Source organism: Eretmochelys imbricata, chromosome 9 (genome assembly GCF_965152235.1).
Source record: "Eretmochelys imbricata isolate rEreImb1 chromosome 9, rEreImb1.hap1, whole genome shotgun sequence".
NCBI classification, from domain to species: Eukaryota; Metazoa; Chordata; order Testudines; family Cheloniidae; genus Eretmochelys; species Eretmochelys imbricata.
The window spans coordinates 4,825,311-4,839,728 of NC_135580.1; the positions used below are offsets into that span (position 1 = coordinate 4,825,311).

Genomic DNA, 14,418 nt, shown 5'->3' on the forward strand with positions numbered 1-14,418 from the left:
CTTTGTGGAACTGGTCAGGATGGAGCCATCTAGGAACTGTTTCTATGAACATTAAGAATGGGGAAAACCCAACCAACCGCCCATCAGTGTTCGGGATTCCCAAAGTGTTCACAGAACATTCATACCAACCTAGCCACACAGTGCTAGTCAAAACACACCAGGATCTGGTAGGGCTTTGTTAAGCAACAAATACAAATTGTGTTCACTGGCACTCAGAACAAGACTTCTGTTCTTAAGCGTGTGAAAGGAAATAGGTTTTCTTTGCAGGGTACAGAGATTAGAAGTATCCTGAGATATCTTCCTTTGTGGGCGTAGCAGAAATAGAATGGAAAAAAAAAATACAAATTTTCAGTTGCAAAATCATTCACACCGTACTACAGAACTGACACCAACTAGGGTGCAATAAGCTGGAACTAAGGACTTCCTGGGTTATATTCACAGCTCTGGTATGCTTTGCTGTGTCTCCAAAGTCCAAGTCCATTGTCCAGTCATAGGGCTGACCTGCCTCTCATGATATATATCAGGCACTCGCGAGATTCTCAGGTGGAAGTCACGATGCACATGCAGTGAATCATCATCATCATCATGATGCGGAGTGAGCTTTACCATCACTTTACATGCTAGAGGGGAGACCTGGACGAGAGTTCAACATTGTTTTCTTTCACCAATGCAACAACATCAGAACACTAACATCCGCCCTGACAGGCAGATTTATGGAGCAGCCTTTGTAAATAATCTGACCCTGGCCCAGCCCGAAAGGAAGGAAAAAGATTGGAAATCTAGCTGTATCACTGATGTGGCACCTCAGCTTATTAACAGTTCTTGCAATGAGGGGAACGACAACGTCTTAGATTTAATTGATTGTTCAAGATCAAAAAGATCAGGGGGTCACACTGTAAATTGTGTCCTTTCGTTGACGTATTTTGCTTTGAAGATCGAAGCAGAGAGTTGCCGGAGCTTTTGAGATGTCGTTAAAGAGCAAATGCATGCCAAGGTGACTGGGAAGGAGTCCCCTTTACAATTCCTGTCTCTCTCAGAGCGGCTGACAGATGCTTTCCCAAGCTCCTACCCCGTTACAATGAAATATCACAGTGGGATGCCAGCTGCCATACGGACAGCGCAACAGTAAGAGCATCCGACCTGTCTCCTGAACAGTGCATAGCACCTTTCCCAGGGTCTTGCCCATTTTAGTTGTATAAGCCCCAACCGAAGGGGTTTCTTCCATCATGTGTATTTCTCTGACATTTAACCACCCGAAGAAGGTGAAATATAACATGATCTCCACCCTCTCTTGTTAGGATCTCTCAGTATAAGTGGCAGGACCACTCAAATTTCTCCCAAGCTTTCCTGGGTGACTCATGACTCCTGTGGGAGCAAGTGAGAGGTAACGGAATTTAACAGCCAGCTGGGGGACAAACCTCAAGACCTATCTGTCGGACACATCTTTCCTATAAAGGGGGTGCACACACACAAAAGCCTGCTTTGCCCGCTCTCAGAACAGGGCAAAGGAAAACAAGGAAGAATGAGACCGGAGAGACAAGAAGAGAAAAATGAACTTCTAACCCATCTCAACTGACTCTAGAGATGGGAAGGGAATAAGCAGGACTCGGTGCAGATCGTTCACCTGGATTATTTACATCTGGAAATGGGCTCAGATAATCCAACGTCTGGAGGAGTTTGCATTCGAGTCTGGACCACGGTGCTCCGATGCCAGTACACAAAGGAGACTGACAGAAATAGGGACATGCAGAACTGCTTAGTGCATCACAAAAGATAACCAAACTCCAAGTCAGGGTCAGTACTGTTTCTTTTTTATCCATTAACTCACGTTATATTGTACGTGAATGATTGAGGACTGTGTTAATTATCCATGGGCTTGTAGTCCTCTCCAGCAGCAAGCGTTCGTTCAGGTAACAGGAACATTAAGGACAGCAGACCTATTGTTAGGTCTAAGTCACTCATCAGACAAGGCAGACCTGTCAATCTAGGTATTAATTTAGCAATGTCTTTCTAATTACACGTGTCACGCCCTTCAATTCCTAATCCTGCAGGACAAGCTTGCAAAACTATCACAGAAATGTATTAACCGAGGCACAAAATCCACTTGTCCTCCCTTTGCCATGCTAATGGCTTTTTTTTTTTAAACACTTACCCCAGGCAAGCAAGAGATTAGGATATTGCAAGTCTGCTTTAGAAGAAGGAGCTCACATCCAACAGGTCGTACATTCACACTCCTCTGAATTTCTGCAAAAGAAAAGAAAAAGAAAGTTGTTGCTTTAGCATGGCAGAAAGGGGGATCACATGGGGAAACAGCATCTATCCTCCACTGTTTGTACCTTCTTCCACCCATAACATTAATCATAAGTAACATTCAAATAGACTGTTGAAATCAGCAGCAAAGAATGGCAGAGAAGGGCAATCTTGGGATTTAGCCGTACAATTCTCACCAACATTGATGGGCATTATGCCGAAAAATCCCTCTGCAAGGACCTAAAGCTGTGCCCTCGTATTTGGCTGCCTGAATGTGCAAAAAGCTTTCGTCTGTTCATGGGCAAAACCCAATTCACATCAGTAGAATTATGGGTCCCCCCCTAAAGCTCTATCCTCCATGACAAAGGGCTTGACTTGTCTTGATATATTGTGACAACATGCCATACACATCAGATCACATCATGACATCATCAGCTGTACTGATCCTGAAGAGATTGGGTAATGCTTTTAATATTCTCCGAGCCCACGCTTACAAATTTGTGGGACGCACCCAGTTTAACTTGGGCCCGAAACTCAGGGTGGATGGAACCTTGCGTTATTTCTGTGCCCATAAATTGATATCTACCTCCAGCTCTGCAAGACTTCTAATAAAACAGAATCTCCCTTCCAAACCAAAGGGCTTCCGTTCAATAAGGATTTTAAAAAAACTTGTGAAAAAAGAGGAGGGAAAGAGGTGAGTAGAACTGTACAGCACCAATATCCCAAAGTCTGTCCATCAGGGAGGATTGATAGTGTGTGTGTCTTATCTCCCCTCAAAGCTGCCAAACAAAAAGCAGTGGACAGAGACAATCAAGTCTACCAGGAAAGTATCTCTTGTTAAATAATACCACTCCACACTCATCTACTCAAAATCCTAGGCCTCTACAGAGCAGAGGCTGCCAACAATAGCAAACTGCACAGTGGCTTCGCAACACAGATACCTGTCCACCGGGGGTCAGACCTGCGAACCACCCAACCCGTGAATTAAATATACAAAGCCACGTCTCCAAGGGTTAAAAGGCCAATGCGCCAACCCAGTCATGTATCTCTTCCCTCTGCCTGCCCCCTTCTCTCTTTTGCCTTGTCTCTCACCAAGTTTTCACTGAAGCTGTTTGTTCTTTTTCAATTTCTCTTCCCTCCTTGGGTCTTTTTGCTTTCCTAGATCATTTTTCTCTTGCTGATGCCTATACTTTAGTAGGGGGATCAACTGCTGTCAGCACAGGAAAGTAACGTGGCCCCATTTGGCACAGCTATGAAAATAGAAATGTTTTTCCAGTGCTGGCGGTAGAAGATTAACAGCTGCCACAATACTGTCCCTAGCAAAATAACAGTGCCAAATTCTTGCATCCCTAGAACTCTCAGCACTTTACACACAGGAGGTCAGTTTCATTATCCCCATTTTACAGATGGGGCAACTGAGGTACAGAGAGAAGACATTTCTTGCCCGAAGTCACCCAGCAGGCCAGTGGCAGTGGTGCCAATAGAATCCAGATCTCATGAGTCCCATGCTCTATCCACTAGGCCATTCCCAGTATATGGTAACTATAGGTGGCACAGACTAACAACTTCCATCGATGTGGTGGCTTTCATCCTCAAAGATCCCAAAATGCTTCACAAACAATAGGCCTGATTCAGCAAGGTACCAAAACCCATGCCTAACTTCAAGCATGCATGCAGCCCTGTTGACAGGACCAGTGCCACCAAGGCTGAGCATCTTATCTCCTATCAACATCAATGGAAGTTGAGGGTGCATAGCAACTCATATATGCATGTAGGAATCACCTCAATCTATCACGAGAATGCAACCACATGCATGGAATATAGCAGCTCTTCAACAGTACTGACCAACAGGGAAGCACTGGAAGCCAAGAAGAATACTGAATGCAACTGAAACGGCAAAGGAATTAAGTTAAATCGAATGTGATCACCAAAACTGGATTTTGGCCCAGACACTAGGTTGATTTAGGAAAATTAAAAGAGGCATTTAAAAGTTAGAGAGGGTTCTTCCTCCGTCAATTCTTGGTGAGGCAATCACTGAAGCCTTCAAGCTCTGTGAGACAGTCTGGAAGAGAAAAAGGAGGCATAAACTTAAAAGGCATTAGACGTGATTAGCTGTCGGCTTTGTTCTTCAGAGTGCGTCTCCACAGTGGTGCTTGCTGCACTTGTACATTAGAAGCCTTTTATGTCTGTGGTGAAAAGTGGCCTTATTTCCTTTGATATTTTGGGGAAGCAGCATTTTAGTTTATAAATGTCATGCTGCAAGAAGTTACAAAACAGCAACAGAGGAACCAACACGTGCCCCAGTAAAACCAGATCCAGCTGTCTGTCCATTTATCACAGTGCCTGACAGTCCTATTGCTGGAAACAAAAACACTGAGACGCAGTGTGGTTTAGCCAATTATTTCACAATGTATTTAGGGCGGGTAAATGGATAGCGATCTGGTAATTCATCCAAGTCGGGTAGGGAAGGGCGCCCGTAGGGCCCCCGCCACATTGGTTGCAGAAGTTGAAAGGTGAGTAGTGAACGAGGCAGGAGATTACAGGAAGAGAAAGGATGATCATCTGGTTAAGGCAGCTGAATGTCACCCTGGAGAACTCTATCCCTGCAGGTGCCACAGATCTCCTAGATGAGAGGCTGGGCAAGTGACTTAGATCATTTTCTGGGCACCCAGCTTGAAACACCTGGAGCAAATTTCCAGAAGTGCTGAGCGCTCGCAGCTGCAACTGAAGTTGACTGGAGCTGTGCTTTGACCAAAAAGTACTATACAAATGATACCTTCTGTGAAAAATCAGGTCCCAGATGTCTGAGACTGAGCACCCAGAATTAGTGGACACTTTTGCCAATTTCTCATCTGAAAAATGGAGATAATACCACTGCCTAGCCGTTGCAAAGGTACCTTCATTAACATTTGTGAAGCTTTCAGCTACTCCGGTGACAGCAGCATGGGAAAAAAGTTAATTTTGCATTCCGTGCAGGGTTCAGATGATATGCGTTAAATAAAGCCACATATTGAGCAATGAGGATAAAAAGAAATGTTAAGTAACTACCCATTCAACAAGCACCATTCATTCTGTGCACTCAATGAGTCCACGTCCTGGGGGGAAAAATAGTTTGCAATCATGTAGTCAGAGACTGTATCATAATAAGAGCTGTGCAAATAACTGATTTTTTGGTTTGCTGGCAGCTCTGAAAAACAAAACAAAATAAATAACTAAAAATGTGACTCAATCCAAGCCAAAACCAAAGCATGAACTTGAACTCCGACCTCCCTTCCCTCCCACACCATCCAGGTGAGTGCCCCAACCACTAAGCTATGGGGTATTCTGAGAGGGTCTCTCTCAATCTTTCCTGCTGAAGCGGTTCCATTTTGTTTAAAACACCTGAATAGTAAGAGAAAGAGTAAGAATGACTCTAGAGACTGGCGGTTATAGAGCCACAACACCAAGCCACTGCCACTTGAGCTAGTGGGGTAAATGGTAGCGGTAGTAGGCTGTTATCATCAACATGGAACTGCCAGTAGAGGACGACGACAGTGGGTTTCACAGCTATTTGCTGAAAGCAGAGGAACGTGGAGACTCAGGAATCTTGGGTTCAATCCCAAGTTCAGGAGGGGCCTTTGTTATAGTTGTTATAAACCCTTATTATGTGCACCCTCTCCCAGGCTGTCCTCCACCCTCTGCCTCCCACCCCTCTGCATTCCAGCCAGGCAGTTACCTCCTTCTCCACATTGGTTGGGAACCAGTTGTGGGGACATCAAGAGCACAGAAGAGAGCCTCACCGGCTTTCAGTTCCAGCACCTATTGCTCCAACAGCAACCAACAGCCAGGAGAAGCAACTGCAGAACAAGTCCTTCTCCGCCCCAGGATTAAGCATGCTCAGAACACACAAAACGCTTGGAGAGTTTAGCTGCCAAAGTCTAAACAGTCTCCACTGGGCACACGCAAAAAGATTTTTCAGGAACTTATAACTTGGCCAAAATTTCACCAGGAAAGCAAAAAGCACAACTCGGATACCACGATGACCTCCCTGCTGAATCTCCAAGTCCCTATCCCACAACGTAGATTCCAGAGCTTCTCAACAAAATGGTTAGGAATTTTTTTAACCTGGACAAAACAATCTCTTTTTCCCCTAATCTCATCTTCAGAAACTGCTGACCTGTTTTAACTGAAACTTTAAGAGGTGAGAGAAAACCAGCCTGAAACAGAGAACTGGCATGAAAAAACTGAAATCAAATGGTGGAAGTTTGACAAACTTATGAGCAACTGAAAAAAGAGTCATATAATGAAAAGTGTTCAGCAATATTAACTCTGGGTGTAGTTACCAGTTCTGTCTGCAACATACTCTGACAACATCTATTGTATAGTATGATAAAACAGCTACTGTGTTTACACTGTACTTAACACTGACACATATCCAATCTCTGGAGTGCAACACCGTTGTTGGTAACAGCTCACAGACCATTACACAATAGTTTCGGGCAGGAAATAAAGAATTCTGCACCCAGTTGAACCTGTATGGGATACTATAGGTAAACACATCATAACTCATGTGAAGTGAAATTTGGCGAGGACCCCAGGCATAACCACCCTAACTTGTAAAAAGCTATGGGACGTTTAATGACAGCAATTATCAGGCGTGGTTTTTTAACTAGTCCTCTGAAAAGCTGCACGGCCAACACCACATGCACCCGCCTCACTTTCTCTTCTGGACAGGTCTCTCTGAGTTAGTACAGAAACAGCAGCACTTGCTGAGTCGTCATTCCCAAGAACATCTCCCGCAGCTTCGGGCTCTCACAGTCCAACATCCAACTACTGGCCAGGCTTATCCCTGCTTAACTAAGGAACAAAGAAGAGCAAACAACTGCCCAGGCCGCATGGCTGAAGACCAAAGCGTAGCACACAATACAACAGTCACACACTGCTAAATCGGTGAGGGGTCACAGAAGAGAGACACGAATGATTAAAGGATTAGAAAACCTGTCTTATAGTTAGAGCCTCCAGGAGCTCAATCTATTTAGCTTAACGAAGAGAAAGTTAAGGGGTGACTTGATTGCAGTCTATAAGCACCTACATGAACAAATATTTAATAATGCGCTCTTCAGTGAAGCAGAGAAAGATCTAACATGATCCAAAGGCTGGAAGTTGAAACTATACAAATTCAGACTGGAAATAAGGTGTAATTTTTTAACGATGAGAGTCACTAACCCTTGGAACAATTTACCAAGAATTCTCCATCACTGACCATCTTAAAATCAAGAGCAGATGTTTTTGCTAAAAGATCTGCTCCAGGAATTATTTTGGGGCAGTTCTTTGGCCTGCATTACCCAGGAGATCAGACTGGATGATTGCAATCGTCCCTTCTGGTCTTGGAATCCATGCCAGCAAGACCTAGAGTTACCCACAAGGCTTACAGACAGACCGCTCAAAATTAAAATCTGCTGCTCACTTCTGTCACTTCTATAGTGCCTGAAATTTCACACAAGGAAATGGTATCGAAAGAACTAACGCCGAGCAGTGATCAAGTCACCTCTGCAGCTTTATCTGAAATAGGAACCTTTTGCCTGTATTACCTGTTAAGAATGCTTCACTAGGCAGGGATATCCAGTCTGGTATATTAACTGAAACTTCACAAGGGAAGAGTTTCAGTAGGTGGGGGGCTGGGGGGGGGGAGAAGGGAAGGATTTCAATTTCAGGTTACCATAGAGAACTAGACCGTTTCCTGTAAGACTAAATCTGATTCATTTCTAAAAATCTGACAACGAAATATTCTCTGAAATTTACCAAAAAAATTAATAATAAGGATTTGTGTCATGTCCCTAATTTTGTGCTGAACTGAGGAGATGCTCAACCCTCTTGATTACTTTTTACAGCTCAGGTAAAATATAGGACTGCTGTCGTAACTCAGTGATAAATTTATGATCACAGTTTTACCACCTCTCGCTGCCTTGGAGGCAATAAGATGTTAACGAGGGAGTGGCATTTGGTAAAATGAATCTGAACAGAGAGTGAGTTCATTTGTCTCTGGGCCCATCTACATACACCACATTCAGACCTAAATTTAAACATCATTTCTGCTAATCTGGCCTATTATACTGCTTGGTTGGCATGGGCCAAGGAGAGCTGAAAGATCATGGCTTCACACCAAGTTCTAAGTCATTCTGGATAGAAGATGGTTTGAAGCCAGTCTGGCCCTGAGAAGCTTGCTTAGGATATAAAATAGTAACAGTATATACCTTGCCTTCCATCTGGGGCTCTCAAAGCACTTTACAAATATGCATGGATTAAATTCCACAAACGCTACTGAGTACCTTCTCAACAGCTACATAGCAGGAGCCTGATTCTTCAGGTGTGCTGAGCACCCACAATGCCAGCTGAACTCAAGGGGGGCTCCCAGGAAGAATGCTCCAAGAAGCTGGGATGTGGGAGACCCAAGTTTGAGTCCCTGTTCTGCCACAAACTTCCTGTGTGACGCCGGGGAGGTCACTTTGTGCCTTAGTTTCCCACCTGTACAATGGGGATAACAGCACTGCCCTACCTCCCAGGCTGCTAGGAGGACAAACACACTGCAGATTGCGAGGAGCTCAGATACTTCAGTAACAAAGACCAGATTAGGTTATATTGGAAGCCAGTGCTCGGGAGTGCTGAAAATCAGGCCTCAAACTTGTTCACATTCACCCAGGGAGTCAGTGGGAACAGAACTCATCTCAGGTCATGGGAGTTTGGCCATGAGACTGTCCTCCCTCTGTATTTTGCACTGGAATTGTTTCAAACAGGTTTTAAGCACTGTTCCCAACCCTTGCAGCTCGTAACACCTGCTAGAAACCAGTCAACAAAGCTAGGGCCAACAGCGTCTCTCGCTGGCTTTGTGCTCTTGAGAGTACAAGCAAGGCCTCTTGCTTCCCTCTTCACTCTGTGGTGCCTTTTCCACCACTGCCTTGCCTGGCATATTGTCCTACAACCATTAATGGCACAGAGTAAACCTGTGTTTAGACCCTCTGTTTCCATATCAGGACCCCCTGGAACCACCCTCCTGCCACTTAGCAATATGGGAAGAGCAGGATGGTTGTGCAGAGGCATATTAACACCTAGCCAGCAAATTTATAATAGCAGCCAGAGGTTGCTTCCCTCTGCGCCAGTTCGCGCCCTCCATCCCCGCCCCAACTCCACCCATTCCCCGCCCCCTCCCTCCTCCTATTGGTCCCCTTCCCCAAATCCCTCCACCAGCCCCGCCTCCTCTCCTGAGCGGGCCACGTTCCCCCACTTCCCCCCTCCTTCACGAAGCTGTTTCGCGCACAAGCGCTGGCAGGGAGCGGGGAGAAGCAGGACCCGGCGGCGCGCTCAGGGGAGGAGGCAGAGTGGAGGTGAGCTGGGATGGGGGGGCGGCAATTATTTCAGGGCCTAAGGGCAGCAAAATCTTTAATCCACCACTGTGGTTGTGACCCCCTTTGGGACTCTCCTGGGGGTCGTGACCCTGCGGTTAAGAACTCCTGCACAATACCGCACCGCCTCTCTGTCACGTGTAGTCCTGGCACCCTTCCACAGGATGGTGTGAAACTTTATGCATTATCAGCCATGCTCCCAAGGAGCCTGTGGGAAATGGAAACGGATTACCAGTATTGTCCATCCTCCCTTTTAAGAAAGTGAAGGTAACAGCATGGAAATGAAAGCACTGCTAACTCTGTGACGCTAGAGTTTGGAAGGGGAACCCTGCAAATCAGAGAAGAAGCAGCAAGAGCAGAAACTCCTGCAACCTGTATACCCATCACCGCCCTGATGGAATGCAAGAGGCGCTTCGGGAAACGAAGACATTTGTGGACGGGAAGTAGGTTTGGTGAAGACCATGCAACTAGGAGGAAAGCCGGAGGGCACGCCTACTGGTGAAGAAATGCTCACTTGGGCCTCAACCATAGGAGGAACGATTCAGCTTTGGGAAGGAGGACCCCGCTACTGCTGGCAAGTCCACCAAGGCCCAGGGTGTTCTCCTGGCATAAAGATGTCCCCGGGATGCTCTCACTCCCATGCACCCAGCTCTTTGAAGTCAGTGTCCTTAAAATGCTGAATAACCAAGAGAACTGGCTTCGTGGCCTCCATCTCCATTATGGGCATCTCAAAGGGCCTGCTGCTAAAAGGAGGGATGAGACTTAGGCCACAAGGCTTAGAGCTTGGAGCAGACAACTGAGGTCAGAGGTTAGACCAGCTGACTGCGGAGTCAGGACACCTCGGTTCTGTGCCCTGTGTGGCCAATGAACTGCTGGGAACTTCTGTGCCTCAGTTTCCCCACTGGTAAAATGGGTACAGTGCATTCCTACCCCATGGAAATGCCATGAGGCTAAATTAATTTTTGTGAAGCAGTTTAAGTGCCCCCAATGAAAAGTAGTATTAAAATATAGCATTTTATTAACAGGTGGCAATCACACCCTTTTGGCCTTAAAAAAAAAAAAAAGTCTATGAATGATGGTTGAAGCTATGGGAGTACAGAACGCGCCGCAGTTATTCCCAATATCTGCCTTGCAGAATTCCTCAATAATAATAATAATGGGCCATGATCTTGGTCAGGGGCTTTATGGCCATCCTGCTCTATGAATAGGAGCAGCACAGAATTTCATGATATTCAGGAGACAAATGCAATATCTCTGATACCACTGGGAGGTTACAGTATTTTTGTGTTGATTGGAATTTTTTTGCCAAGAAAAACATTTTGGATGAAAAACAAATGAAATTTCTCACAAATATTTGCCACCTATTTGTTTTTCATACTCCACCAGTTTCGTAGATTTTTGACATAAGAACAGTAACCACGGGAGTTAAGTCTTATTCCCATCTTACAGCCAGCGAAAATGAGACACAGCGAGCCCTACACGTGACTTTTCCAGGAGCCTGATCCACAACCATGAGCACAAGAAGTGCACACAGAAGCACACACAGTTATAACTGCACAAACACATATCTGGTGTCTGCACTGTTTGAAAGTCAGCCTGGGAGCAATCTAGTCGAAAGCCACAGAGTCAGTGGCAGAGTCAGGAACAGAACCCAGGAGTCCTGACGTCCATCCCTTTGAGTTTAATCACCAACTTCCCAAGATCTAAAGGGCAGATCCAAAGGCAGTGAAATCAACAAGCGTCATCTGACTGGATCAGGCCCAAAGAGCATCATTAAGACCCACATTTGGCAAAGCTCGTGCTTAATATTAAGCATGTGCTTAAATGGTTCACTGAATCAGAGCCACAGTGAAGGAGTCGCTTCTTCTCAGTTTTGCCCCACTAACAATTCAAAAATATTCTCTTTCACACCCACACCTGACTCTGAAAACTAAAGACTTTGCCACACATTCAAAGGGAGGATAACTTTGAAGCCTGCACATCTGGAAGACAACATTTCTTTTACTTCTCCTGCCTCTAAACAACCCAAGTTGTGGGGTGGGAGGGGCATTAACAGCATGTGATGGAAGCTTTCATTGATGTGAATTTGACCTTCACTCCTCTTTCTTCTACTGTCACAAAGTCTTCTATGAGCTCCTCTGGACAACTTCCAGCAGTTGTTGCAAAATACAGCTTACGGAACACAGACACAGACACACATTTGGTAAGACAGAGGCTCAAAGATCTGGCCAACGCATGTTTTTTGCTTTTTTCGCGGCGTATGTAAAAGGTCTTTGCCTCGATGCGATGTTGGAAGCTGTCATAATGAAACATCCTCCTATTATAACATGGCCCAAAGGAGCGACTATTTCAGATGCCTAACAACACGCTTGCTTTTATACGAAAAACAACAGTGGAGAACAAAGTGATGTGCTACAATGTGAAAGTCAAGTACAGAAACAGCTGGGATCTCGACACAGCTGCACAGTTCTAATCCCTCGAGTACTTTCATAGTCCATTCAAGAAATAGGAAAGGACGGTGGAAAGGTTAGCAGAAAGGAATGTTTGCAGCTAAACAGCAACCTCATCTCCTCATTAGAGTAACTAGAGATCTCCTATCCCCCAGCACTGAGAGCTGGTTCAAACTTACAGTAAAAAATAAAATCATCAAAAAATGCCCTTTGGGGGGAAATGAAAGATTTTTCTCAAAAAAGCTGACTTTTTCAACAATGTTCATTTTTCAAACATTTTCAGAGAAAGTGTCAAAAATATTAACATTTTTCATCTCACAAACAACAGAGAACCACACCAGATACTGCTTTGATAAAAAAAAGTGAAATATTTTTAAAAAACAAAAATGGATGAAAATGGGAAGACTTAAAAATAGAAACAATTTTGAAATATTTTTCCCTCATTTAAAAAAATAAAATAAAATAAAAACATTCAACCCGGTCTCATGGTGGGGAGCACGGCATAGGTATATTCTTAGAGACCTTTGAAGAACATTCTGCAGCCAGCTCAGGAGAACAACTCCAGTGGATGTTCAGAGAAGGAGACATGGATGCAAATCCGAACGCAGAAGATTCAGTGGTACTTTGGCAACGCCTGCAGGAGATTTCACAGCATCAGGAAGGGTCAGGTTCCGAGGTTTCCTCTGCCCCTTACTTCTGATCAGTCCGGCTAGGCTGGGAGTAGGTCCCATCTGAGAACTTTCTCTAGAGTGTAGGCCTTTCAGACAGGAATGTCTCTTCTCTCAGCCTGAACAGCACCCAGCAGAATGGGGCCCCTATCATCTGAAGGCTGTGTGTGTTACTGCTATAAAATTATTATAATAATAACAGTAGAACAGCGGCCCAATCCCCACCCCTGCGACAGTAACGGTCCCACGGCTGTCGCCACGGAGGGAGGCAAATGGTTACTTTCAGTAGCAAGTGAGTCACTGCCTCCACCCATTATGCACGGACTGTCTCGCAGTCTCACACAGACCAGTCTGATAGAGGGGTAACTCCAATGATTTGGACAGCCTTTCTCCCAATTTCCACAGGTGTAAATCAGGTCAGAATCTGGCCCTGGATCTGTAAAGCTCTTCGAGAGCCTCCTAGATTAAAGTTGCACAAGGTGGTGGATTACCTGATCTTCTTGCACATTTCACAGCCTACGACCACCTACTTCCACTTTGGCTGGTGAAACGTCCACTTCGCACCAGCCTGGAAGCTGCCAGGGCTCGACAGAAACGTGCTCGCCCCCTTCAGCCTTCCCCATCACCACAATGGCGATGTCAGCCTGGTTCCGTCCACCCGCTTCTCCACAGGGGAGAACGTTTCGCGTTAAGCTTCACACGGTTATGCTACTGGGCAAAGTGGTGTTATTAAGCCTCAGCTAGATTTCAGCCTTGCCCATTAGTTGTGCACACTGGCACATGAGGAGGTGGGGTAATAAGTGTGAATCACTGTCTTGTTTTTTCACGAATAAAACTCCATCCACCTACCCACCAACTTCTGGGGAAAATCAAGGCTACAATTAAAATGCAGAAGGCCCAGCCTGACCAATGCCCCAGTTCAGTCCTCGCTGACCTGTTTGCTCCCCATTAAACACAGATGGAATTTAGGAGACAAGCCAGCAGGAGGCATTGACAGTACTGTAAACGCAAACAACCGTGCCAGATGTGTGCACAAATACAATAGGTTCCAAACATCTTCCTTCCAAGTGGTCCCAGCCTGTGTTGGGCAACACCCAGGGCAGCGAAGCGACACAGCCAAATTACTGACTGGGGCAGTTTTAGAGCCACAAATCGGCTTTCAAATAGCCAAGAAAGTCACATGATCTAAACTGGCAGCTGGACTCCATAACATCATTTAAGGGGTTGCATTTGTGTGTGACCAGCCAATGACAGAGGCCGGGAAATGAAGGACTGGCCTGTTCCATCCCGTTGATTCTCACAAGATGGGTCCAGACCAAAACCCAGGGCTCCAGAATGTTGGGATTGTACTTTGGGGTGCAGGTCTGACGTGCACCCCCAGCCCGTGCTTCTGCACAGTGCATCTAGTGACAGAGCCTGCCAGTTAAGCCCTTGATGCTGCAAACATCAATGCACACATCCAATCCGTTTGCTGAGTTCAGCTGGACTATTCACATGTGTGAAGTCAGTCAAGTGTTTGCAAGCTCAAGACCTAAGCAAGGGAAGATTCAAGTTAGATCATGACTGACGTCATCTCTGGACTGAGTCTCTTCCTCACCCTCCACCTACTGCCAACCGGAAGAGACAGTTCTGGGAAAATATAATGTATAGGGAGATGACAATCAGATTGAT

At 45.5% G+C, this 14,418-nt stretch overlaps 1 protein-coding gene across 1 annotated transcript in view; it reads right to left on the reverse strand.

Annotated features, from left to right (window-relative positions):
* The window catches only part of LPP (LIM domain containing preferred translocation partner in lipoma), a 394,796-nt gene that overhangs the window by 331,937 nt on the left and 48,441 nt on the right, over window positions 1–14,418 (reverse strand). Inside the window, exon 3 of the mRNA XM_077826260.1 lies at window positions 2,153–2,244. The gene's annotated coding sequence lies outside the window, so the exon portion shown is untranslated. The remainder of the gene's footprint in view (window positions 1–2,152; window positions 2,245–14,418) is intronic.